The sequence below is a fragment of the Labrus mixtus genome, chromosome 2 (assembly GCF_963584025.1).
Source record: "Labrus mixtus chromosome 2, fLabMix1.1, whole genome shotgun sequence".
Classification (NCBI taxonomy): domain Eukaryota; kingdom Metazoa; phylum Chordata; class Actinopteri; order Labriformes; family Labridae; genus Labrus; species Labrus mixtus.
This window is the reverse complement of record NC_083613.1, coordinates 2,134,444-2,161,611: the sequence shown is the minus strand read 5'-3', so window position 1 is coordinate 2,161,611 and position 27,168 is coordinate 2,134,444.

Sequence of the window (27,168 nt, the reverse complement as noted above, 5' to 3'; positions counted from 1 at the left end):
TTATACAGTAGGCTGTGTCAAACTTCGCCCTCCTTTTTATGTGATAAGAAAAAGGCAGATGCACAAAACAAAACACACACAGTAAACAGGATGTTATTTTAATGCACTTGTTGCTGGAATGTGGTTCTTAGTTCTCCGTTGACTGATATTTGTAGTCCCTTTTTTGTAATGTTTATCAAATCTCAAATTAAACTATGTGAACAAACTACTGGCCATCCTGGATAACAGCAGCCACCCTCTGCACACTCATCAGCAACCAGAGAAGCTCGTTCAGTGACAGAATGCTCCTACCCAGACTCAAGAACTCCTTTGCCCCTCGTGCCATCAAACTGTATAAGTCTTCACTTGGAGGGAGGAGGGGGGGCGGGAGGACAGAGGATTGGGGGGGGGGAATAGGCCTGAACTGACCACAACATAATCCTAACAGCTTGCATTATTTATTATTTATTGTTAATTATCTATTTATAAACACAAAGGACAAATACAAAACAACACAACTGCTGCTACCATTTCTTATTGCTGCTGCTATTTTATAATTTTATCGGTATATTTTATTTAGACATGTCTATTACTGCTACTGTGTACAGTATATTATTTGTATATAACTTGTGTTTTTTATTTTATTCTTTGTATCTCTGTGCTGTTCTATCCTTTGGTGTTACCTGCTGCTGGAATCTGAATTTCCTGAGGGAACCTTACCAAGGGATTCATAAAGTTCCTATCTATCTATCTATCTATCTATCTATCTATCTATCTATCTACCAAGCAGATTCATCCTTTGCCCGTGATATAGTATCTCAAGTGCTTCTTAGTAAATAAATAAAAAACCTTTACGGTTACTTACATCAACCATAAACAGGGTCTTAGAGAGAAACTTTCCACAGTGACAACTTTTCTAGCCCAATCACATGCAACCTTGATGAACTTTTACAGGCAAACATTGACTGAGGGGCATCAGAAGTTATCAAAAGCTGTCTTTGGCATGGTTTAAGGCGAGTTTTGATTTGAAAAAGTGACTGAAGTCCCCGAGAAAGGCGGAGAAGGGGATGAGAGCAGAAGGAGAAGAGAAGGATGAGAGGAACAGACTGATTCTTAAAACCCTGCAGCTGCCCTAAAGCTAAAATCCATAACTGTGCTGCTGTATGCTTGGCTGTCATAGTTCTGCAGTCAGTCATTCATCCAGTCACCCACATGCACACACACACATGCATGACTGCACCCTTCATACAGTACACCCAAAAAAAAAACACTAACAAACACAGTCACAGTTATGTAGGTACAACTTCTCAGAGTAATACTCTTCCAAATCACAACCCAAATAAAAGTTTGAGTAGAGTAAAATAAAACATGCAGAATGCCAAAACAAGATATGACAAAATACACAGCGACCTCTTAGTGACCTCACACACAGTCTTTCTGATTTGTGTTAACACCTATAATGGAACTTAATGCACATATAAAATGCAAGGGTGCAAATGCTCATGGTCATAATTGAACACTTATGCAAGAGATTAACATGAACATAAATGAAGTGATGCATACATTTGGTAGCATTATTTACTTGTGTATTCACCTTTAATGTGTGATCAGAAACACACACACTTGTTTTGTGTCTTTGGTGCTGGTCAGCTTCCTGTCACCCTTTGTACCACGGGCCAGCAAAGGCCTTCCAAACGCCTCAGGCCGTGCCTCCAGCCAATCAAAGTTAAAAGTCCTCACCATGACAACCACAGCAGTAGCCCACTCTTCTGTCTCATCACCCTGGCGACCACCTTGGATTTTTGATTTCTCCCCCCCCCAAAAAAAGGACCTCCTCAACACCTCATTGGTAACAGTTTCAATGAACACCTGTGTATGTATGTTTGGCTGTTTATTCACATTGGTATGTGTGTATTTAAATGAGATGTAGTGGGGGGGCTTTGAGAGTTTTAGTGGGTGACAGGTAAACTGCTTACTGCATACCAAATCAGAGAGAAGTTTGAAGAGAAAACCAAGGACGCGCACAGTATGTGAATGACTGTTCCTCTTCAAAATCAGGAGAAATTCAAGGGATGGTGTGATTAAAGAATGAAGGAAGAGGGGATGAAAGCAAGGAAGAGAGCTTGTCAGATCAAGGAGATGCCATGATTGGATAATGAGGTATTAGAAGTCAACATGAGTCTGAATTAAGTGCATACCAGTGCCCATGCAGCACATATTTCCAGTCCTCCTCCGGTCTAAAGGCAGATTTATGGAGACATAACTGCATTCATATTTGATCCCCGAGTGTTTAAGAGCAGCACAGTTCATCCTGGTAATCATTTTACAACACATTGGTTTCTGATTGGAAAAACACTTTCTAAAACAAGCAGTATTATTAATAATGTGATAACTTGTTCATTATTTTGTACTCGTTGTTTATACTCATTGACTTTAATTATTAGAACATAATGAAGCATTTCCAGAGACAAGAGGGGCCTTTTCAATGTTTTTTTGTGTATTCAACACTTACATTCTAATTTGCAATTAAAAAAAGAGAACATTGACTACTGTTTAAATAATTACTAATTATTCTTCACACATTTTTTTGGCTGACAGACTAATGCTTGGATCAAACTACATCAGACCACTTTTTGTGTGAAATTTGGCCAAGCTAGTTTTATTTCATGTTGCTTGCTGATTTCTAGATTGAATTATTAAACACATTTGACATTTGTTTTATTCATTAATCAACTCTGATGTGACCATCCTTGATCATTAGCATGCTAAGGTTCCACAGAGGCTTACATTTCCAGCTCCGTCCGCCAGTTAAGTCTAGAACTGAAGAAGCCTTTCAGAAGAGAGGTGAAACATCTTCAAGATCTTCAACTAAGTCCAGTTGCCTTTGGATGAGGCTTCGATTTACCGTGACCTGGATGACCGAGAACCTACAGACACTCTACTGTTCTTAAACCAAGTAAGCTACGGACAAATACATGTCTTGTTTGGGTTCAGACTAGGTTCTGGTTTGAGATGCTACTTACGTTCTACTCTAGTAATAGTACAGTTGTCATACTGGAGGTTCTGGTTACGGTCAATGAACAATGGAACCAACAATGTCTGCACAAAACAAATTATTCTAGCAGTTACTACTTGGACTTGTAACTTGAATGTTAACATAAAGCTTATTGAAAGTTCAATGAGGGAGACTATCTTAACTCTTCCTATATTTACTTTGACTCTTTGTCAGACTTTCTGATGATAGAAGGTTTTGATTCACTTCAGTCATTCAATTTAGCAACTACTGTACCTCTGATGCTATCACATTAGTACCCAATCAATGATAATTAAGCTTTCAAGATTGATCAAAGCCAGATCACCAACCAGGCCTCCCACTTATCCAATTAGAAATCCTGTTCTAGATGATAAATGGACTTGAGCTTGAATAGTGCTTTTCTAGTCTCCTGGCTACTTAAAGCACTTTTAAATCATAGGTCACACCGATCACACACTGATGGTAGAGGCTGCTGTGTAAAGTGACCATCAGAAGTAACTAATCCCATTCAAACACATTCACACACCGCCGAAGAAGCAGCAGGAGCGACTGGGGTCAAGCTTCTTGCACTAAGGACACATCGGACGTGTGGCTGCAGGAGCTGGGGATCAAACCCCTCGGCTTTCCAATTTAGACACCACCGACTCTACCACTTACCCACAACCGCCCCAGATGACCAGACCCAAATCTCCATCAGTGGGGAATACCTGAATGGTGTACAACGTGACTAACCCTGTGAAATCTTAATGCCAGACTCATCACATGTAGTTTACGTATTGAAGCTTCTCTACTGTGAAGACCTCGTGATTGCAGCTGTTTATAACTTCCATTACTCGATCAGCAGTGTTTAAATATTAGTTTAATTGTCAAGTATGAGCTAGTAAATTATTTCAAGAAAGTCAAAATTTAGATGTAAAATTTAAGTTTAGACTTCAATTGAGTGTTTTGTCAAACTAAAAAATAACATAAGATCCATACAGTGTAGGATAGTGCTAATAGAGTGGAAAAATGTGCATCAATGTGCTTTGCTGTTGAAGATGCCAAAGCAGGTAGGATGTACGATAAGTCAGTCTAGAGTGAAGCATAAGTTGCCGACCACTATTAGCTGTAAACCAATTGTCAAAAGAGGTTGGCCCAGAGAGCCTGGAGGACAATGTGGGGGGCTTCACAACTTCAAATGCAAGAACATATTTTGCCTGGAACATTTTTTAATAATGTCGATCTCTGAGAGCACAGGACATTTTTCCCTACATCGTCAACATGACCGAGCTGAAGAGGAGTGAAGCTGTTGTTACCTGGTGAGAAGAGAACTTCTCTGATCACTGCAGACTGTGAAAGACAGCAGACACTGATTGGGCAGCCAACAATACCTCTTTCATCAAAACTATTGTTCAATCTCTACATAGTATCATCTTGAGGACTATTATCTTACCCATCATGCAATAACAAGACAACTTCCAGCTGCTTATTTAGTGATGTTTTTTATGTCTGTTGGGATTTGATAAATGCAGTCAAACACAGATATCAAACTTCCCGTGGTGGCTCCTCAGCGAGAGGCTGTGACACTGTAGCTCCCTGCTGGAAAGAAATCATTTTAAAGCTAAATGTTGTTTACTTCTCAGTAGCTGGAAGGTACAAGCAAAGCTTTAGTAACCAGACATTGAAAAACATGAGTTTTGTGTTCCACTCTGAAGGGGGAGGAAGAAGGGGGAATCCTGATGGATGGTTGCTTCCACTGCAGCCAGATCACACCTTTGATGCTGCATGTAAACAAGAGAATGATGTGAATAATGAATGAAGCTGTTTTGGGTGTCGAAACTAGGCCCAGTTACCCAGAGAACAACGTGAATAAGAACTGCCTGAGCCTGAGCCAAAAAAATTATCTACTCTTGCAAAAAAAAACAGGCATGTTTGGATGCTGTTTCAGTAATGACCCCGCCCCCCCCCCCCCCCCTCCACAGGCCCTGATTTTAAGAGGATCAACATCTGAGACACACACAGCATGCCATCGCTTTTAAATAACTTACCTCTACCAATGCAATCTCTGGCAATGTCACATGACCATGGGCCAACAGGAAATATACAGTGACGAAAATGTCAAACAGTGAACAGTAGTACACACTTGCTCTAACACACTGCAGTGTAACCAAACGTGTGTTGCCCTTATGCAATATGAAGTCCATTAATGAGTCAGTTTAGCTACAGGTTCAAGGAGTTTTAAATGTTTTTTTGTTTTTTTAGGGAAGACGTTAGCTCACTGAGCTGTTTCATTTTCGATAAACAAGGCTTGCCTCCTGGAAAACTATGCAGCAGTGAGGGATTTTTTTTCTGGTTCACAGCAGCAGCAAGAATGAATGCCCAATTCCTGTTATGTGGTGCAAATGTTTTTGTCTTCGCTTGAAGCAGAACAGTTTTTATTTCTCTATTTTCTTTATCTTTTTTGTATTTCTTGACCTTCATTTTGGCCCCCTGGCACCTGCAGTCATTTACCTGCATTCTGTTCCTCTATACCCCCCCTCTTTCCCTCTCCTCTCCCACCACCACCACCATCACCCCCCGACACAATCTCTTCCTCTTTCTCCAGCAGCCATGCATGCATCCCAGCGATGGGATATTGCTTTTCTAATCTTGCTGACAGGGGACAATATTTATATTGTTTTTCAATATCCATTTCTCATGCTCACATAGGCCCACAGTTTGGTCCGGTAACAAAAGCATGAAACAAACACAGGACCCCCCCCCCCTCCTCTCCAGGTGCATGTGTTTTTTTTTTACAGGCTCATTTTATTATTACTATTTTTCCGTAGCGGGCAAATAAGGGTCAAGGACTGAGGCATTCAGAGCACATGAAATAAAAGTTAGGTGGGGAATAAAAGACTGTTTTGGAAGTTCAGCAAAGATTATTTTGGTCAGGGTAGTTCACTTTGAGGAGACATACCTTAACAACAACAACAACAACAGGATGCTTAAGCTTGGAATGTAATGTGGGTGCCCTGTGTTCAGACAGGACCGGCTCTCTGCTCAGTGCTGTGGGGGAGGAACGTCTCCTTTGTATTCAACAGCCCTCCACTTCCAGGGTTTGGGTTTCTTTTAAAGCCTCTCTTCCGCTCTCTCTGTCTGTCTTCCTCGTGCTGCCATTGTAAGTCTTCTCACAGAATCTGTCTGTACAGTTCACGATTGTCCCTCCAGACCTCTCACCCCTCTCGCCTCCCTCTCCTCCCTCCACACCACCCCGCAGCACCACCCTCCATCTCAGTCCCTTGGGCTCTGACCCTGGCCAAATGTCTGACAGCTCACTAAACAGAACGGCCTCGTGATCCGCATGGAGATAAACATCCTTGCTCGCACAGACACGCACGCGCACACACACACACACACACACACACACACACACACACACACACACACACACACACACACACACACACACACACACACACACACACACACACACACACACACACACACACACACACACACTCACAGACGCTGTATAAGTTCCACCGAAAAGTATGTGCATTGCTTAGCAATCTTTTGGAGTTAGCTCCTATGTTTGCTGCAATGCAATCCGTGATTAGCTTCTTTTCGAGTAGGAGAGTAGCAGTAAACCTTGGCAGCTTATTGATCCTTAAAGACCACTTACTGTTTGTTGAAAGACATAAATGATATAAATGATGTCACTGTTTGTGTGCTTGTGCTTGTCCTTGATCATTGTTGCATTCTTGCAAGACTTCTGTGTATTCTGATGCCAATGACAACAACACAAGCTCCTTCCTGACAAAACGACTTTGTGTCTTTTAATACACACACCCAAACACACACACACACACACACAGGCTCATAGTGCAGACACAAGCTAAATGATCCATAAACAATGATTTATGAGATGACGGGAATGTCAGAAGTAGAATGTGAAATATTCAGCAGTCATTCCATATTCAAAGCAGTGTTAGAGGTGCATGGATCCGCTACACAGCAGCAGGTTATACACACACTGATGCACTCTATCACCCTGGAGATCGAAGCGTGCATGTTAGCTTGTCAAACACTGGATGGGGGGGGGGGGGGGGGGGGGGGGGGCTCAGCTCATACGTTACCACTACATTTTAGCCACCGTCATCAGTTTTTATACAAGACTAATCACCTTTGACGGGCTCTGTGTAGGTTATGCAGGTTTGGAGGCAAATAAGGGAGCGGTACACCCTAGACATGCAAACACAAGGACACACAATGAAAAATGTATTCCAGTGCAAGGGTTCAAAATTCATTGCATGTGCTGTACATATGCAAGAGAAGTCACACATGAGCACAGCCATCCAGACTCTCTCTCCCAGACACACACACACACACACACACACACACACACACACACACACACACACACACACACACACACACACACACACACACACACACACACACACACACACACACACACACACACACACACCCACAACCACCCACACCCACATGAGACACATGCTCAGCTACTTCATCTGATGAAATCGAAGTGAAGGCTGGTAACCATGTTTTTAAATTGTATTAAGTATTGAAGAGTTGGGTTCCCGCTCTGGGATTACTGGCATTCCGCAATCTTTTACATTTATATGCTCAACTGCCAAGTCGGATTTTCTCAACGGCTCTACTGCACTGACTGCACAAAGATACAGTATGCCAGCATAATAACACACACACACACACACACACACACACACACACACACACACACACACACTACAGACATACAATTGCTGCCCTTTTGTGTACCTTTTTTTCTTCCTGTCATTTAGTGAGCATTTTTTAAATCCTCACTTACGGTGGTGTGTTTCCCTGTACTGTTTGTCCCTTCTCCACTTCCTGTTCTCCAGCACAGGTGAAGCCACTGATTGAACAACGAGGTACACCTGGCCTCAGAGCTTAAAAGGCCAGTGCTGGCTTCAGGAAAAGAGAGGCATTTGGAGTGGGGATGGCTGTGCCTTGTCAGGGATTGTCAAAGTTGAACTTTGTTATCATTTAGTTTGCCATGTTGATAATAAATCCCTTTGTTTTGACTTTTCTTAAGTTGTTTAGTGTGTTTTACTGGGTCAATTAGTGTGTTGTTGTTAGCCCCATAGGGCTCCCTTCTGGTGGGGTGTAATATACTGTATAATGCATTTCACCAGAACTTAGACTATATGATCACTTATTGTAGTGTTGCCTTTTTTTTTTAAATATTATGCATCAGAGAGAGAGAGTGGGTAATGACATGCAGGAAAGGAGTCACAGGTCGCCCGGTTGGAGGACTACATCCTTTGTACATGGTGTGAACACCAGCACCTTGTAGTGTTGCTTTTTAAAATGTACTTACCAAAGAAGGCTTTAGTGAAAATGAAAGGATTTGTTGGATGACAGTGTAACTTGCCACAACTTGTCAAACCATTTTTCCTTAGTAAAATGAGTTCCTTAGCTAGTCAGCAGAAATTGGATGCAATGCTTTTCTAATTTTTAAAGGATGTTCCTTTTCCCATAAGGATTAACACCACAAACCTTAATGATCCCAATGCTCTTATTTGTCTTTTTTAAGACATGGCTGATCAACTGTTATAAGGATTTCCATGAAATTAGACACAACTATTCATAGTGTCCAGAAGTTTGATCCTAGGGTGATTACATGAATTGGAATCTATAGCCCTTTCCCACAGTTTGATGAAATGTCTTATCAATGACTCAATGGACATGAGAGATTCATGGTTCTCAGATGATGTGTCCAAATGATCTTGGTTATGCCATATACTTTTTTTACTTTTTAGCCTACTGATTTAATGTAACTTATGCTTCATATTTCGTTGTTAATCCTCATGTCAAACACTTTTTTAAATCCTAGCTCATCACAGACCAACTCTTTACAAACTGACAGATGTTTACAGTCTTTTTAGCGACTTTTTAATGTCCGTCTTTTCTCCATTATTAAACTCTGCTGATGTTGATAAGTTTCATTGAAGTCTGATCCGCAACAGCGTTCAATCAATGAATGATATTCGGTAAGGGGCCGTTTCTGTCAGTAAAAAGTCTTCCAGGAAGGCTGGTCTCAGGCTGGTTTCCTCCAGCGGATCCTTACTCCTCGGCGCTGAAATAACAGACTTGAGACATCCTTCAACATGGCGGCACGGAAAGACTTCCGGTTCAAGCGAGGATCGAGGAGCGAGGAAACGGAAAATAAGAGACATGAGAGGCGGCCTATAAGCCTTTCAGAAGGACATACTCAGCTGAGCAGAAATCAGCTGTCGACCCTCCAAGCTCCACCCACATTCCAACTCCAAGCACCTGAGAGAGCAGACGGGAATGAGAGACATGCAAACAGGCAGGCAGAGGGAGGGGTCATCACATGAGGTTCAAAATGTATGTCAACAGGATGAGAAATAACACTTCTTTACTGACCTTAGTTCAACCATTAGGTCAAAAGGTTACCTTATTATTTTAGACTAAATGTGTGAAATACTGTTAAAATCCCCATCAGCACACATAAACTTTGTATTTAGTGCTCATTAAAATACGAAGAAAAGATTAAAAGTAAAAAAAAAACACGAAGAAAAAGAAGATGATAGTTGCAGTGAGCCTGTTCCCTTGGTCAGTATGAATACAGATCTGGTCTCCAAACAGTGCTCTGTGGTGTGTGAGAATCGTTCATCATCCTCTGTAATGCACTGTTAAACAGCAAAATGACTACAGTCAGCTCTCTACCAGTGCTGTCGTATCTTATTGCCACAGTTTAACTGCTTTATGTAGGTTTTATTTCTGTCCTTGACTGGCCTCTGGAACACTTGGCATTCTCTCCTGCTTCACTCCCTCTTATATTAAAAGGTATTGTAAAAATTGATTTAAACTTTGCGACAGCCATCTAATTTTTCAATAACATGAAATAATAATCCGTGTGCATTTTTTTCAACCTTTTTGTAGTTTTTTGTTTTTGTTAAATTTTATGTTCTTGCTGAAAGGCAAACTAACAAAGTAGACCGTCAAGAATTCTGGTGGGACCAGAAGTGACAGCGATGTGTCAACTGAAGATGTGCCAGATAATCTGAATTCATAGCGTGTACAATGAGATCCATCACCGAGCTTGAGAGTGAAAAGCACTCTGGTGACTCAGCTTTTCTGTAGAGCATCTCTCATGTTACATCACTTTAAAATGTACATTATAATTCTGAATTATGATAAGGGGTGTGTCTTTAAGTCTTTGGCCAAAATGGAAATTAATCCTAGTTATTGATGCAACAACTGGCCTCACAGCACTCAATTGAAAAGCATGTGTACTAACAGCTGATGGTGTCCACGGGGGTTTACTCAATCAATCGATCAATCCATCCATCCATCCATCAACCTTAATTTGTATAGCGCCAATACTCATACAAATGTCATCTTAAGACACTTTACAAAAGAGCAGGTAAAATACCTTATTCTTTGTTATATCATGTTATAAATAGTCACTGTGATAAAAGAAACAAAAGTCTACAAATCCTCGCACAGGTTCTACTTATATGATACCAAATATTAAAGATTCAAAATAAAACTTGTGTTAAAAGTGAAATATTTTTTAACCCAAAGTCATCGAATGACTGGCAATGACACATTGTGGAGCAATATTTTTTCAATAAAAAAAAATACAAAACAAAAATCGGAGGCCTCACGAGTTCTCTCAAATTCTTTAATGTCCATAAATCCTTGCAAGTTTCCTGTTTATCCTTTGATTAATTCCAGAAATTATAAATAAAGGGACAGCAAAGCTTCAGGGAGGCATGCTCACATTTCTCTACCAATGCTTCTCTCCAAGTTTGTTAAGTTTGCTAATTGGTCACTTGGGATATATCCAGCATCGAAGGTGTCTCAAGGTCTCTGCTGCTTCTTTGCCAAACTGAATCCATCCATGTTTATTAGCAAATATTAAAAATTATGATTGCGAGACAATTAGCAGAAAAACTGACATTTCAGTGTTGGCTGTGCCTTGGGTGGTAGGCATATAAATAGAATTCCAACAATTATGAGTCAGCTATTTAAAGGAATAGTGAAACATTCTTGGCACATTTAATGCTTTTGTAAAGTCATAATAATTCACACTTCAAAGTCAGGTTGGAGTTTCCAACATAGAGATTCCAGGGGATCTGCAGTAGGAATGTTAGTTGACCACACACCAACTGTTATATCACTGGTTTTAGTGAGGATGTTTTTTTTTGTGTCTATCCTGACCTGTGCAAACCATAAAATAAATAACTTTGGGAAAGTGTTATGAAAATTTCAGTTCTTCTTTTAGACCCAAAATGCAGAACATTGACTGTGAAAATCAGTTTAAGTTGTTGACTGAAAGATTGTCACAGGTTAATATCCTGGATAGTAGGTCGAGTGGCTGATGAGATGACCAAGTGTCTGGAGAGCTGATCTATAGTGTCTTGAATATGGCAGGTTGGTGGCAGGGGATGATGACAGGAAATACTCTTAAACACAAGCATGAATAAGTTGGCTTTAACATTGCACCACATAGACTGAACACTATGGCAATGAATGTCTGATGACTTTAGCAGTCTAATGCAATCTAGAGGTGGTAACTCTGAGGATTCCCCCACACAGGGAAAACACAGAGAGAACAGGATGCACAAGGCAAAGGGGGACACAGGAACAGATGAGGGAAAGGGGCAAACTTGTATAAGGCATTAAGAGCTACAACAGGCCAACCAACCAACCAATCAATCAATCAACTTTAACAAAATAACAGGTAAAATTTCTTTAGCTGACACAAAACAAGTTAAAAGCTGATGCTTTCTATGTATTTAATATAGGCTAAACCACAGTTTGTCCGATAATGTCAGTAAGGTGACTTGGTACATTTAATTAATTTTATTGTGCAAAAATAAAACCAATTAACAGCTATTCAAAAGCTAACTTACTTCCTCAACAGCAGAATAATTTGTTGTTTCAAGTAAAGTCAAACTTTTAAAAAGGTATCATATCAATATAACATGTACATTTATCACCACATGTTCAAAGATAAAAAACAATCCAACAGTTCAGAGGGATTTACTTACCATTAGCTTCTTAGCCATCATGTTACACACACGACAAAAGTTGTATAATTCCAGCAATGTCATTCATTCAATACAGAAAAAAGAAAAAACAGGACAAACTATGAACACTCAAAAATTAGTTTTTGCCCCAGGGCTTCTTAAAAAAGTGATTTGTATGTTGCTTTTGTGCCATGTGAGTTTAATAAAGGGAATCAATTGTTTTCAGAGTTTTTGTTCGAGTCTACAAATGAAAGTAAGCCCTTTGCTAAAACTGAGCTGGTATGAAACATTGATGTTCACAGCAACTTATGCAGTATGAGAGTACGTTCTTAACACTGAATTATAGTGGTATTGCTTTTGAAAGTACTGGAAGGGTGTATTTAGCAAATAGAGTTCAGCACTCATGAGTGGGTGGGAGAAGGCAACTGGCTTTAAGGAGCTTCAGTTTGGGTAAGAGGCTGGAAGCAGTACATACCCTGACTGATTTGTATGACATTTAAAAAGTGAATTAGTGCAGAGGATTGTAATATTGTATTTTGTATAAGTATTTGAGAAGTTGGAGGGAGGCAGTCGAATGCAGCTGTAGAAGGATTTGAAGTGAAACCAGCGAAGCACACACTTTATAGCTTTTGGGCACTAAACTTGCTTTAAAAAAAATCCCTTGTACATTTTTCACTGAAACATTCATAGCATTGAAATAAACACAATGGCACATTTTCCCCACTGGAAATGGGTTGGAAACAGAAACAAAATGGCAATTTTCCACAGACAAGCATTTTCTCTTTACAGAAAAGCTGGGGTAGCCTGGTAGAAAACGATTCAAAACAACATACACTGCTTTCTGTCTTCCATCCCTTCACTCATTCAGTCATCGTCCATCATACCTACATATTGTCTGGATACCACTGAGAGAAGGCATTCTCATTTAATCCTCAACATGCATCAATTATTAACAGATTTAGCGCAGACCCCCGTGTTGCCTCAACATGTCATGATTCTGTCATGAGCTCAGCTTTACTAACCTGAATTAAAAATGTCAGCAGTTGACCTTAATAAAACAAGGCTGAACTTCTACTTGTTAACATTTACATTTACTTCTCAGGTTCCTTTAGTGAGAGGGCTGCAAAGAGGTCACATCTGATTCATGACAAGAAGAAGTTATGGTGCTTGAAAGTAGTTGAATAAGTTAATTATGATTAAAAAAAGTAAATTTGTATGTGATTAGCATTGGCTTAACCATCAGTTTAACACTAAAGTGGGACCACTCAGGCACAGAGAAAAGGAATGATATGACTTCTAAAATGCTGAAAACAAAAGAATTGCTGTCTGAAAGTTTTTACATTTCCAATAAAATAAACAACATGTAAGGTCTTCCTTTGGTAAAGCTCTCCACATTTTACAGAGAAACATTCAAGAGTGTAAAAGACGATGAGAGGGAAAACAAAAATAACATGATGAGAAAACCTGGGGTGGTAGTTTTGAAGTGGTATAAAGCATTCTCTAGTGGAAAGCCAGTAATTTTCCTCTGTGTTTACATTCCTGTTGGTTGAGTTACAGCTCTGAGCTTCTGCCAAACTCGTAAAAAATAAGATATCGATGTCTACAAGTATTTCTCGGCAGAAGCAATAGATTAGTTGTGTAAGAGTTAATGCCCTGTCTTATTTTGCATGCAGTCATACATTAGTGTGAAGTGCTAAGTATCTTAATCTTGACTGAAATATGCTAAATATTCTTTGTACTGGCATCTGTTCCTTGTCATTCTGTCACATTTTCTACACAGAGTATGAATGTGAAGTGGAAATGATGCTGACAGAACAATAAACTGGAGTGTATAGGAAAGGTTTTCTGCAGTTATTGCAAAGACATTTTTTTTTTAAACTGACCTCTAATGATTTACATCATAGCAGAATGTTTTAGTTTTACTGTCTAAGATTGTAACTGTTTTGTGGTGTCTGATACTCTCATTCACATGTCTATCTAACACACCACAATAGTGAAAGTGTTCCAGTGTCCATGCTGTAGAAGAGATCGTAACCAGCATTTATAGGGACTATATTGGTTGTACAAAGACCTGGACCTGCTCACAATGAAGTCTAGTAATGGTAAATGGACTTTTCTAGTCTTCTGACTACTCAAAGCGCTTTTGAGTTGCACCTTGAATGTGTAAGTTCTGACTTGAGATTGTGTGCTAAGTCCAAACCAAAAGTAATTAGTTTGTAACTTAAGTTGTATCAATATTTGGTTGCACCACTGGGATGTATAGTTCTCCTTAACTAGTGTGTAACATCCATATTCAAATTGTTGCAAAAATTTAGTTTTAACTTCATGTAGCCAATAAGTGGAAAGCTTTTTTTTTATTTTTGCTGTTAATGCACAAACAGGGATGAATATGTATGTAAATATGACAAAGCAATGTGATTGGGTGATAACAGCAATTACAACCTTAATCTACAACTGTAAAATACCAACAGTGATATCGAGGTGTGTAATCGTCAACATTATGTAATTTAAGTTCTCTGTTGTTGGAAGAAATCAACTCGGCTCATAGAAAACAAAAGCAGGAGCATAAATCAAAGTCATCATGCATTGATTTATGTTATTTATTTTATTGTTTAATCTTACAGGGAAAGTGCACAATTACACGTAATCGGACCAAAGTTATCTAATAGCTCTTTTGCATCTGTTGTCCCTGGGCAGGTAGAAAAATAATACATGACAGGAAGTACATAATCGTAAACACCTGAATATGTGACAAGTCAATTAGTGTGGACATTACACTTAAAAAAGAAAACACAAGTATGAACATACACTACATAAACAGCCCCATAAAAAGCTTTCAATCAGTATAAACTAATCAGCATGTAAACAGTAAGGCGTTATTAGTGCTTGCTTTTAAACACTGCAAATCTTTCTGTGTCTCTAACGTTTGTAGGTATAGAGTTCCACTTCTTCACTACTGCTGTAATCAAAAAAAGAAGATTGACCAAATGTTGTCCTTCTGATCTATGGCACCCAGTCACCCCTAGTGGATGCCTTAGCCCCACCAGCTCTGCCACAGCTGTGTAAGGCCATGGCATTCTCTAAGAGGAGGGGGTGCAAGATTGTAAATGATTTTAAACATCAGGCAGGCATTAGAGCCAAAAAGGAAGTTCTCATTTCTGAGGGATGTAATCACAGAGAACACACTGTTTTCCCCAAACAGCCAGTAAGGCTGTCTGATCCTCCTCATTCACCATTTGATCCCACCTTTCAAAACAATACACCATTTACTAGGAGGTACGTGCCTGATTTCAGTTCTAACTTACATTGGAACTATCTCAGCTGGTGCAACACCTTCAGTAGTGTGTGTTGATAGTTGTTAGTGATAGTTGTGTTCAACCCCGGCACAGAGTACTGTGGGTACTACTTTTGGACTGCCATATTTTGGTCGGTTTGTTTATCTTTTTATGGTTTGATTAAATGTATTTCTATTTCTTGCTGCCTCCTCAAATCCTTTGATGAGTACAGACAAGATGTCATCCCCTTTTATTTTAAATTATAAGGAAGCAGACATATCAGACGGTAACTCAAATCTCCATCGCAAGCAGAATCTCTCTGCACATCAAAAACCTCCACGGATAAATGTGACATCATTCATATTCAGTTACCTGGGTGAGCTGAACCTTAAAGAAAGAAAGTTTGATATTTGTGAAAATCACAATGTGGTGCAGCGAAGCAGTCCCTCACATTAGCCCGACAGCACGTTGTCATTGTTGCTCATCATTTCATGTACGGATTTAACAAATAGGATGAAGGGGCTTCTTTAGGCAGATTTGATTTCCTTTGGACAGAGTCAGTAAGTTAGTCCCATTGGGTCAGATAACCATGCTGTATATAAGATAGGTAATGATCCTTCCATCTAAATCTTAGAATGGTCCATGAGCATGCTGACAAAGAGTGGATTTTTTGGAGCTGGATTTGAAGAAGAAACAAATAAATACAATTCACAGGGGGGCTTCATTGAAGATTTCATGTGTCCTAATGACCAATTAATGTCTGTTTATTATCCTTTTCACTCTCTTTCTTCTATCAGCAATTCCAAAAGTGTCACAATTAATAAGACAGTGCTATTTAGCTTGAACGTATAAAGAAACATCATGGTGACTGTGGTGGAATTTCTGTAGTTCTTTAGATTATAATGTACAGACGTCATGAGGTTTATTCATTGTTCTCTAATGTCAGTCAGACCTGACAGGGTTCAGTTGTTATTAGAACACCAAGTACAGCTTAGAGAGTGTCAACTGTTCTTCCTGATATCTGTAAGGATGTTTGGTAGACTTACTGTCTGCTCCAGTGTTATAGACGTCACAGTTTAGTCTAGGTGGGTCAATGTGACCCTGATAATGATAATGTCTTTTAGGATATATGCGATGCCTTTCGAAAAGTTCTGCAGATGTGATTGATCAAGACACGAGAACAGAAGTGTGATGTTGAATCATGTCTCCTCCGGAGTATTCATCTGATGTATAAACTTTCATCAACGTAAGCCATCTGAGTCAATTAGTCTTATTGTGTGGAGTCAAGTCATTTCCTCGACAGTGACCAAGGCCTGAATTCTGATCTCCATGCCCTTTACAATATCAATCAATAGTTGTGTTTATCTATAAACACATACATGTTGTCACTGCTATATGTTACTGTTGACCTTCGAGGTGCTCAACTCTAACTGTTAAAATGGATAAAATCAGTGCTATACCCCTATTGTCATCATCACAAATATTAGTTCAGTTTAATATTATTATGATTGGACTATTAACATAAAATTGCTGTTCCTGCTTAAATTACATGTTATTTTCCATTGGCAATGTAGCATTACTTTATTAGTTGTTGTTGTTGTTGTTAATGTTGATGCTCTGTTTGTTTGTCTTGATTCTCCTCTTTCTTTCTGGATCTCCTTCTACCCCACTTTTTGAGCCCAACACAGTTAAAGCACATTCAACATGAGTCTAGTTCTGCTCGAGGTTTCTGCCTGAATGTTGACCTGTTTTGCTGATTCCCATTTAATTTTAGTGTTACTGGATGGCCATACTAAATGTGGGCAAAGTTTCCGCTTATCAGGTAAAAGTATGTCGGAGTAATCCCAGGATAAGCCTGAAGAGGGTGCTAAATGGCTTGACTTCTGCTAAACAGACAGAAGTTTTGCACGAGTTTAACGAGACTTTCACAAGACGGCTTCATGTGTCTATATAGGCAGGTGGAGCCATTTTCATTGGCTGTTCTACCAGCACACAAACATCACTCCAGTAGCAAACCTGCAGCGTTCTGCCCCAGTGGAAGGCTTCCCGAGAGCTGGCCAATCAGAGGAAGGCTGAAATGAGAGTTTTACAGACCACAGTAAAAGATAAATAAGTAGTTTCTAGAGCTGCAAATCACTCAAAGCTACTCTATAGGTGTCATAGACTGACAACATAAAATGGTGAGAATGAATATACTATGGGGTCTTCTGTTGCTAACTAAATGTTGTAGAGTGATTTGCTCATGGTGGATTAATGTTGGCTCTTTAATATAATATAATATAAGCCCTGCTGTTTTTGTAAAGTGTCTTGAGATTTCATTTGTTATGAATTGGTGCTATACAAATACAAATTGATTTATTGAATGATTGATTGATGGATGTACAGTATTTATTGATGGATGGGTGGAGCGATGGATAGATGAATTGATTGATTGATTAATATCTCAACCTATTACATATTTGCTTGAAGTTGGGAATTTTCAAATACTGTATTGTAAAAAGTGCTGGACTATGATGATCAAACAGATTCTATTGCTTTATCTCAATTATAGACTTGTTTAAAAAACACCTTCAGGAGGATTTTTTTTGTCCCTTTGTCATCCATTTTTCAAAGCAGATTCAGGATACCTGTGACTGTGATATGACTCTAAATTAGTTATGAATACATTCTAGTACCTTTTTCAGATATTCTGCAGCTCCATGTCGATGTCAAGGTTCAAAATCATAAATAACTGCTGGCAGGTGAGGGAAGCAGTTACAAAAAGAAGTGTTGTTCCTCCTCCCTCAAACTTTCTTGACTTCCTTTTCTCTCCCCCATCCCCTAACACTCCATCTTTGTCGCTCAGTATGGGGTGTATTGTAAAATATTGATTGCTGGAGAGATTGGGGGGCTTAGAGAGAGACAGAGACAAAGGAAGAGAGGGACAGCTAGCCTGCAGCCAACATAGTAAGGAGCAGCCTTCTGTCTGGGTCCAACCACAGATGTTTGCAACAGAGCACCATTTGAAATACAGAAAGCTCTCAACAAGTCACACACAGACACACACACTAACACACACATACACACACTCGTGGCTGCACCCTCCAAACAGTGTGAGAGCAATAGTGAATCAGTCTCTTTCACATTAAGCTATAATTGGCAGGAGGCTGGACGAGGCTATCACTTATCTTGTCACTGAGCAATTGTTATGGGTAATGGAAGCGGTGTGCATGTGTGTGTGTGTGTGCGTGTGTGTGTGTGTGTGTGTGTGTGTGGGTGTGAGAATGTCTGCATTGGTGTGTGAGAAACCATTGGTGTTGATGTGTTGATGTTCTTTTCTGTGTGTGTGTGTGTGTGTGTGTGTGTGTGTGTGTGTGTGTGTGTGTGTGTGTGTGTGTGTGTGTGTGTGTGTGTGTGTGTGTGTGTGTGTGTGTGTGTGTGTGTGTGATTTTTGTGTGTCACTCCAGGCACCAGATGGAACTCCATGCTAATTGGGTGGAGATCAGTGGGGGAGTTTGGAGCAGACTGACCCAGGGCTGGGCTGCAGCTCCTGGGCTTGGCTCACTCCCACCCCTGGCTCTGCGGCTGTTTCTCTGGCTTCTGGTACCAGGCTGCTTTCCATCACTTCATCTGCCCATCCATCCATAAATAACCCCTTCTGACCGATAACCCAGACGACCAGCTTGTTTGCTCATTTGTACTTTTCCTTCCTCTTCATGTTAATTTGTGTGTTCCATCATCCCATTCCCCTCCGTGCATCTACCCCTCCCCTTCTATAGTTTTTGTGAAGAAGCAACGCAAACATTTGGAGGCTTTTGAGAAACTATGTAATATGTGCACATGGCAATTTGAAGAATACAGCACATTTGTTGTCTTTTTAAAATGGTGCACAAAGAGCACAGCTGTTGACTAATGTTATAATATAGAGTGTGGGTTTGAATACACTTTTAGAGGCTGGTAGTATCATAGTGTACATTTTACTAATGTTTTTGTGTGTATTCTATAGTAAATTCATAAACAGTTTACATAAAAACTTATGTTGTACATATTGTATTTACAATGAACATTTTTGAACTATCATTGCATATCTCATTATGTAGACTAAATACACTTGATATCCTAATTTTAGTATGGATCCCAATTGAGTTGTGGTATTAGAGCTATAACTTCTTCATATACAGTATAATACATATCAGTACTGTACTTTGCTGTGGGCAGGGTACTGCCCTACTCTTAGACACATATAGAACCTTCATCGCTGCATTCAAGCCAGTAAAATCATGTGGGCAACAGCTGGTGTGAAGAAAAGGATTGGATAAGACTGAAAAAACCTATTAGAACAGATAGCTGTAGAGAAACAGATATCTGTTCCACCTTGCTATCCAATGTAATTATTTTCTTGACATGGACCAGACTTGTTGGTTGCATTATTTGTCTGCATGCTTTGGTTGTATACATGAAAACCATCAACAGATGACAAAGGCACATAAAGGAAAATGGTTATATGAAAGAGAGAGAGAGAGAGAGAGAGAGAGAGAGAGAGAGAGAGAGAGAGAGAGAGAGAGATTCACCACTTTAGTGAATTTGACTGGAAAAGTCAAGCAATGAACACCATGGTATCATGACAAATGAACAAACTCATCTGTCAGTTATCACATACAAACTCAACACCTCTTCAGCATCAAGAAATCAGAGAATAATCTTGTTACTCATGTCAGCCCATGGCAATTTAAACATTGACAGCAACATGCAATAGCAGGGGAAATCCCATCATGCATTATACACAGTGTTTGCATTTGCCAGAGGCAGTCAGCCTGATGGCACTACATGAGACTTAAAAACAACTACTTACTGTAATAAACATTTAAGCATTGATTGTTTATGTACCATATAAATTCCCTTGCATACCAAACTTTGTCTTAATTCATATTTGTATCTCCCTCAGTTTGAGTGCTTGTGCAGGACAATTGGCATTGAGCTGTTGGCCCTCACCGTGTTTATTGACTCACAGTTCTTACCAGTCTGCAACCACATTTCAAATTTGGAAAGAGTTGTTTAGTTGACAGACCTTCGTATGGTGCCCTGCACCGCCCCACCCACTGACTTTGGGATTAAATAGTCCTGCAGAGGCAGAATTATTCAACTCTGGCATTTTGCGCTCATGGTCCCCCCGCCCCACATGGCAGGAGTTCACGGCTGGGGGCTCTTATGTGTGGGTGTGTGCGGGGTGGGTGGGCACTTGTCTGCTTGGGTACTTCTGAGCACTCTGTTATTATTTGATGGCACCCAGTGAGCATTTATCCATTATTCATGCCATGCTAAAGGGGCAACTTTGGGCCAAGGCTCTGGCAAAAGCAAGCCTGAACCCTTCATCATGTCTACAGGCGTAGTGTGTGAGCACGTGTTTGGATGTGTTAATGTGTATGTGTGTGATTGGCTGTGTCTGTGTGTGTTTCACTCCGGAAGAGACTCATTTCCTGATACAGCCAGTACCAAACTGGTCACAGTGACACTAGCAGAAAATCACAGAGTGCAAGAGAGCAGCTGGGAAAATAGTATGTGTGTACGAGAGAGAGAGAGAGAGAGAGAGAGAGAGAGAGAGAGAGAGAGAGAGAGAGAGAGAGAGAGAGAGAGTATTCAGTCAATGAAGAGGGATTTGAACGTGCACTGACTGCCTTGGTCCCTTAGAGGCCTCAGCTGTCTCCCAACAGTGCCATGAAAACACTGGCATGATATACACAGAGTATATTTGATCTATGGACACTGTGATGCTGACTTTATCTCAGAGACAAACACAGCTCTGTGTCCTTGTAAGACTATCTCAGCGTGGTGCAATGCTTCTGTGAAATCATTATAAAGGCTGACTGACATCACTTGACTTAAAAAGCACTGACACTGCAAACATTCCCATCTTAATGAGCAATCTAATCTGCTAATGAGTCTTATTTTCTTTTGAACACATCCAATAACATGGCTCCCAAAATGCACATCCTCACTGTTCCAAGTTAACATCTTTCAATCATACATTATGCATTCATGGGCTTCCAGCTAAAAAAAAAAAGGTGTGATGTGAATATAACTGGGTTGCTTTGCGTAACCTCAAGGGAAAATGGCACAACTTAAATCTTAACAATGTCATTTCTATTCCTCAGCAGGAAACGGTAATGCCTTTGACTATGGATTACCTGTACTCATGGGACAGTGTGAGGTCTGGGAGGGATAAGCATACAATATTACTTAAAAGATAACCTGCTGTTGCCTATGCCTGTTCTCTCGCACCACCACCACTACCCCCATGTGTTTTACTGTCATGATTAAAATTCACCACCATATACAATTGTATGGGGTGAATTTAAATGAGGAATCACAGACAGTGTCCATACAATATGGGTAATGTGTTAATGCCGTCTATGGGCAGTTTTATTGTGATGTCTTTCTTTCTTTCTTTCTTTCTGTTAATTTTTTATTCATGACCATGGACAGTGTTTTTATTATGTGTCTAATGAGTTACATGTTAATTTAGAACATGGGAGGTGTCACTCACTGTATTCATTTTATACCTGGATCATGGAGTGATTACCTGCATTTTCTTTTATATTTCATTTTAAAATTCAGGACCATGGACATGTGTTGATTTCAGCTCTTTACGCCGCAGGCTGACACAGCAGGAGCCGACATGCGTCTCCATGTTTGCTACACTACAGGACAGTAAGTGCACATATCCAACCAAAATACACAAACATGTCTAATGTTTGTAAAGATAGAACAATAATATAACGGGAAAAAAAAAAAAAATATATATATATATATATATATATAAACAAATGCATGCTTTATATGCAAATGCTCACTGTCACAAACAGTAACTCAAATTCATACCTGAGGCCACACACATAAACATGAACAGGTTTTGTAAATGTCAGCAAAAAGTGTACAGGAAACAGAAACAACAGACACAATGGAAGCATATGTTTGTAACAGCCTGCTAAGCACCATCTAACAGTAACACGTGCACACACTAAAACACAGCATTGACTAACACAGGCACGTACAGAGGGGCCATTCAAACAAATCTGTCTCCTTAAATGGAGAGCAGCATCAATATGTGAGAATATGTGAAGGCAATATGGTTCAAGTTCAGTGGCTCTGCTTTTGACATACTGTAACCAGCCCACACTAATCAAATGAGAGCTCTTTCTGAAATAGGTTTAATCAAATTGACCTCAATTAAATACGGTGATGTAAGTTACCACATATCCAATTCAAACTGTTGTATCTTTTTATAATTTAACCTCCAAAATTGCCAGTAAATGTAAGCACATTTTATTTTGTTCCGCTGTGTTTTGCATTTCTTTATATGTTGGACCATAATGCTCGTATGCAAAGGGTTGAAATGTTAAAGTTAACTCAGGTTAAAATAATTTAAAGGTCCAATATGTAAGATATCTACTAAATAAAATCATAAAGTCAACCTCACTATATCATCAGACATTAAGGAAACATGCTATGTTGAATTGTTGGCTTCTCTGTTAACAGCGCAGCAGCCAGTGTGTCCTCAACCTAAGTTTAGATGAATGGTCTGTAATATTTGATTTGACCAGAGAAGGTAGGTTTTAAAGAGACCCCCACATGGCCGTTTTGCCCCTTGGTTTGTCAGGCAAAAGACAATCCAATGGGTGTTTCTGCAACAGATATAACTGATTCTATACCAGACCTAAAGGTCTCTGCATTTATCTAATATTCTACACCACAAGAAACGTTGACAAATTAGGATGAATATTGGAAATGAAGAGACAAAGGAGATAAAGTGAGGCTTCAGTGTGTGCAACATGATAACCTGCGTGCACATCAGCTCTAGGGAGGAGGTTTGAATTTGGACTGTAGTACCCATTTTAACTGCTAGGTGTCAGATTGACATATCGAATATATAGAAAACTCTGTTACCCCATCACAGCAATCATCTTTCTTGTTCAGAGATTCAAGTACAAATAGAATATGTCTTATTAAAATTGGTTTAAAGCTCTTTGTTGGCATTAAAATCGTATGATCACTTCTGTGATTTGTGTGATTAATTGTAATGTCGTTTACAGCCATGTCACAGAACAAAAAGGCATTTTTCTGACACTGCAACAGCTTACTTGTACTTTCTGAACGTTGTTATCTTTGCTTCAGCTCCATCTGTTTACATACCACTGGGGGGTGTTGATGGTCTGTGTGTGTGTGTGTGTGTGTGTGTGTGTGTGTGTGTGTGTAGAATAGTGTGTGTTTTTTGCTTTGGATCTTACAACGAGCTCATCTGGTGGCAATGTGTCAGTGCCATTGACCCCTGTGTTCCCCATCTGCTTGGAACACACACTCAGCCAGCAGTGACAGCTGTTCAATCAGGGGACCATCACGCACAGCAGACACACACACATACCAACACATGCACACACACACACAAAAAAGTATGACGCAGAATCAAATCACCAGCTCCAATCGGCATTCTTACACACAGCCAAACACACGCAGAAAAATTTGCACACATACAGAGCGTGAAAATGGATTCCACAACTCTTCACAAGCTTTACATATTTTAATCACATTCCAGTGTCACTTACGCAGACTGTAAGATTAGAGTCAAGACAGATTTGTTTAATTCAAATTGAAGAATCAGTGCACACCATCTTTTATTTCCCAGGACAAGGCGAGAAAAATCTGCTTGTTATGTGCTATAAAACACACTGCACAGATAAAGCAGCTCAGGGCAGAGAGCTAACCTAATCACAGTCGTTTTTTTATCTATTATTGAGCAGAAAAGGGAAAAGGCTGCTAAGAGAGGCAGAAGGTGGGCGGCAACACAAAGATAGGTAAAGGCAACTATCATAATCATGATCATTTTCAACTGAACAGTTAAATCTGTGTGTCATGTTGGGCATTGAATTATTGAAGTGCAGGCTTTGTGCAATGAAGCGGATAGGTCTCGCATGGGGCACAGAGGATTCTCTCTCTAGCTCTCTCTCTCTCTTTCTAACACACACACACACTTGCCCTTTCTCCCCCCACGGCATCAACAGCAGAATGTCTTAGCCACTTTGAAGATTTAGCTGTTTTGTTGTTGCATGTGTTTGTGTAAAAGAGTGTGTATGTTTGTGTAGCAAACATAATGTAAAAGTAATGTGAAAAACTCTGTACTCGGACGGTCTGTTTAAAAGCATCATCTCCCAACCTGCAGTTAAGAACAATGAGAACACTGCACAATGATTTGCTATGATGGAGAGTTAAACGCAATCCACTGAAGTCATAAACATTTTGCAACCTGTGCCATGTGATCTTATCCAAGTTGATTTTTACTTGACAGTGACAACAAATAGAAAGACAAGCGTTATCTAGCTCGCTCTGATCTGGTCGGTAAAGTTGTTGGTTTCCCTCTGCACCAACATTTACAGGCTATACTTCCTTTTTCTGACCATTCTCCCTTGATGTGCCATTTTTGTCATGTTATGTTGTGCAGGACGTGCACAAAGAATACTACATTGAATCATGATTTATCTTCCCCACCATTTAGGTTGAAATCAGTCGTGATATTAGCAAAGAAGTAATGAACAAAATAAGGAAATAATATTATTATTCCCTCCTAAATGGATGAAAGTCAAAGTAAAGAGCACTTTTTGCTAATTCAAGGGTTAGGGATTTTTATTTCCAATGTAAGAACAGATAGGGAAAAATGCTCTTCTTAAGTGGGGGCGCAGATGGCCTAGTGGTTAGGTCGCACCCCATTTAGGAGGCTATAGTCCTCGTAGTGGGTGGCCCAGGTTTGAGTCCAGTCTGTTACTCCTTTCCAAATGTAATTCCTCACTTTTTCTCCTCTGTTTCCTTTCCACTGTCCTATATAAAGGACAAATAAAGGCAAAAAGCCCCAAAATAAATCTTTAAAAAAAAAAACAAGTATAGCAATAAAGTGTTTGTACCTCACACGTCTGCTGTAAACAGTTTCATCAGATTATTCAGCCTATAAAATGTTTTCACTTGTTGCTCTGAGAAGAACTTACTCTGAAGTCGGAGAAAAGGTTTCTGTTATGAACTGAAAGATGAACATTGATCATCAGGTAATACTATAAGGTTGCATTACGGTATATATCAGTGGATTTGCTCACAATAAAGACAAATCTGAACCCAAGGCACGACTCATGGACAGGCAGGCGAGATAAAAATCCAGCTCTACTTTGATCAAAAAGACAGGCAAGGGTCAAAATCAGGTAGACAGATCAGGCAAACAAATCCAATGAGGGGTGAGGCAGAATATCATCAAACAGAGGGTCAGGCAGAGGGTCATCCGGCCAGGAAAGAAGAATAACAGGATGTGTAATTACTGAAAGAGTAAGTATGAATGTTAAATCACTAGCTAAAGTTGTGACGGTAGGTTTCAGCCCATGTTGGACCGTGAACTGTTCGACTTGAGCAAATTTCAAAGACAATTCCAGTTATGTCATGTCACATAGCCTATTTTTAAGTCTGTTAAACAACTAATGAAAAAGAACAAGTGAAGCAGTAAGTGTTGTATATATTTAAATTGTTTCCTTTTAGGATGTTTTCCCCTAATTAAGATATAAACACAAAACAACACAACACAAACTCATTTCCATAGGTTTTGTAATACAGCAGAGTGAACATTAAGGAAGTTATATCGTAACATATTATGGATGATACTTTTACATACCACACAAAGGTAGATAAAAATAAAAATAATGATCAGCTAAAAAAAACCTGAAAAAAAGCACACAATAACATCTGAAAAAGCTAGTATTATCTTTAGTGTTACAGGTGATTGTGATTCTTACAACAAGGGCATAGTCTGTAGGAACTCAGGTTTGGAACCGGAGGGTCACCAGTTCAAGTCCTGGTGCAGACCAAGCCTGGACATTTGTCTGGGAGCTGGGGAGGTGCAAATGAACTGCCTGAGTACTGACGAGGTCTTTTTGAGCAAGGCACCGAACTGCTCTCACTGCTTTCATGTGCAGCCCCTCACTATCTCCATTAGTCAATAGGATCCTGTTCGTGCATGTGTGTGTTTTTCAGCCTATGTGTGTGTGGCATAAGAATAGAGTATAAAAGTAACTTCCCCTCGCGGGTAACTAAAAACAACAATAGTTAAGAGCACTCGTAAGAGTCAATATGTAGAAACCGCTACTTGTCATTTACTTTTGTCTCTTTAGATATTTTTAAAAAGTGAAAACTGATATAAACAAAATGCCAATAATCAACATTTGTTTTCCACAGGTTTCCCACTAATGTATTTCCATGTAAATATATATATATATTTTTTTAAAGGCCATAAATAAGATAATTTATTTCAGTAAATAACATATTAACATAAACTTACAAGCACATATGTCAGAGCTGTATTTTATGTGATGAATTTATGAACAACACTGCCTCTATGTTGTTTATAATGAGGCGTCAAAAGAAAAGTCATGTGACAGAGGTTCCATCTCAAAAACAACCACAAGTGACCTGTTGCCTTAATCATGACCAACACACATTCAAGAATAGTCCATTAATATTACACTTCTGATACATTGTACCTTAAGGCCAAATCAAGTGCATCATTAAGGTAAACTGTTGTGATGATTCTCTTGCTTGAGATAGAGGATCACAGTTTCTCTGTGGGTTCAGTAATCCTTACCGAGTGATAGGATTAATCCGACATCAAGTCATTGAGTCTCTTTTAACAAAATCACTCCTCACATTAAAGTCAACTGGCAAGCCTATATTGCCAGTTGAACACAGATTGTCCCTTTCACTGTGTCTCATCACTCCCATCCATCACTGCATGGGTGTCTCTCTCAGATCTGTGACCTACAGATACCAGGAGAATGTGCACAGTGCT